Raw genomic sequence first — 2603 nt, forward strand, 5'->3', positions numbered from 1 at the left:
TGCACCCTTCAATAGCTCAGCTGGTAGAGGACTGTAGTCTAGAAAGGTATGTGTGGACATCCCTAGGTAGCTGGTTCGATTCCGGCTCGAAGGAAGTGCCTCAGGCTTTTGTGCAGGCATCACTGCCAAAGGGCTCCACCTCTGCCTGGGCAAAGTCCCTGCCGCCACCAAGCAGCGCTCCCGTTCTCACAGGACACACCCGCAAAGCCTCTTGGGCCAGAACCTCCTATCTTCCTACAGCCTATGCTGTGACCAGGGAATACCCTGGGGGGCTTTCTCATTCTTGTTGTGCCCCAAGGCACATATCACACACTGTTCAGTCCTTCTCGCTTCTGCGCTGTAGTCCAGCCTGCCTCCTTTCTCCACCTACAGCATCCCGCGTGCTCTTCCACTTTTATTCACGCTCCGCTCTCTGCCAAGGAGTACTGAGCCCATCCATCAGCGCTGGTAACTCCCCTGTCTACCTCTGACGGAGCCCGGCTCCATCAAGTGGGTAAAGAGGAGCGCCTACATTCAGGACCTGGGGGTTCAAGGTCTCCGGACGATGTCAAGTCTACAGGAGGAGAAATCTGCCACAAACAACCTTGACATTCTCCTGGTAGACTCGCTCTCTATCTCTCACCTTCTTCATGTCTGAATCACTTCCTTGTGATTGGATAATGTCACGTGGTCTGTGTCTCTTTTTCTTTTCTCATTTCTCTCTCTCTTTTCTCTCCCTTTGTCCTTTTCTCTTTAATTTTTTTCAATATATAGACATGTGGAATTTAAAATTTGTTTATTTTAAAGATGTGAGGTACAATTCAGGGTTAAGTATATGCATGTTCATTATTCGATACCTTTATTGATGAGGTTTTCTCCTCCTCCCCCAGCAGATTACCACTCCTGTCAATTCTTCCTCCCCACACCCCCGGCAGTTTCCCTCTACTGCCAGTCCTTTTCTTAGAGTATTACAATAATTGTTCAGGGTCCACTTATGTGTGAGAACATGTGATACTAAGTTTTTGTTTCTGCAATAGGTCACTCAGTATTATAGACTCTAAGTCCACCTAGGTTGCTGTGAAGTTCATAATTTTGTCCTTCTTTATGGCTGCGTAATATTCCATCATGTATATATACCATAATTTTTTTATCCAGTCCTCTTTCAATGAGCAGCACGATTGGCTCCATGTTTTTGCTATTGTGAACAATGCTGCAATAAACATACGTGTGCAGGTATCTTTTTCATAGAGTGATTTGAGTTCTTCTGAGTATACTCCCAGTAGTGGGATTGTGGGGACATATGGAAGGTTAATTTTCAGATCTTTTAGGAATCGTCAAGCTGTTTTGCACAGAGGTGTATTAGTTTACACTCCTGCCAACAGTATAGAAGTGTTCCCTTTTCCCTGCATCCTCTTCCAGCCTCTGTTTTTTTTTTTTGTTTGTTATTGATGATGCTCATCCTGACTGGAGTTAGGTGGTATCTCAGTGTGGTTTTCATTTGCATTTCTTTGATGACTCGTGGAGCTGAGCTTTTTAAAATGTATCTGTTGCCTGCTCGTATGTCTTCTTTTGAGACATGCCTGTTCATATCTTTGCCCACTTTGTAATGGGGCTGTTTGTGCTTTTCTTTTCAGCACATTTGAGTTCCTTGTAGATCCTAAATGTTAGGCCTTTGTCAGACATTCAGTTGGCAAATATTTTTTCCCAGTCTGCGGGCTGTCTCCCTGCTCTCTTGATGGTTTCTTTGGCTTGGCAGAAGCTTGTCGGTTTGAGAGGTCCCACTTGTCTATGTTATCTCTTATGGCATGGGCACTTGGGGTTTTGGTCAGGAATTGGATGCCAGTTCCAATTTCCATAAGGGTGTCTCCTGCATTTTCTAAGCGTCTTACAGTTTGAGGTGTTATGTTTAGCTCTTTGATCTATTGAGACTTGATTTTTGTGTATGATGATAGGTAGGGGTCTTGTTTTAATCTTCTGTATGTAGTCAGTCAGTTTTCCCAGCACCATTTGCGGAATAGGTTCTCCTCTACCCAGTGATTGGTGGTGGAGGCTTTGTGATGAGTTGGTTGAGAAATTGAGATTTTGCTTCTGGAATCTCTATCCTGTTCCATTGGACATATGGAATTGAACCTGCTGTTGCATACTCAATTTATTCATGTATGACTTTTAGTTCACAGTATTCAGAAGTGTCTGGCACTGATTTAACCACTCTGAGCACCTCTTGTAATTGCAGAAGTCAAACATGACTTGCATTCATCTTTTGTTATCAGTATATATTGAATACTGCAATTTTCTTTTTAAGTGGAGTCTCACTCTGTCACCCAGGCAAGGGTGCGATGGTACATTCATGGTCACTACAGCCTCAACCTGCTGGGCTCAGACGATCCTTCCACTTCGTCCTTCCATGTAGCTGGATCTACAGGTGTGCCACCATGCCCGGCTAATTTTTTGATTTATTGTAGAGATGAGGTCTTACCACGTTGCTGGTCTTGAACACAGGGCCCGGGAAATTCTGTCATCTCTGCCTCCCAAAGTGCTGGAATTACAAGCGTGAGCCACTGTGCCCTTCTGTGCCCTTCTGAGTATTACAATTTTAATACAGTTTTTCCCTTTCTTATACTTTT

Source organism: Carlito syrichta, unplaced genomic scaffold, assembly GCF_000164805.1.
Source record: "Carlito syrichta isolate Samal-C Ts95f unplaced genomic scaffold, Tarsius_syrichta-2.0.1 Scaffold302577, whole genome shotgun sequence".
Taxonomy (NCBI): domain Eukaryota; kingdom Metazoa; phylum Chordata; class Mammalia; order Primates; family Tarsiidae; genus Carlito; species Carlito syrichta.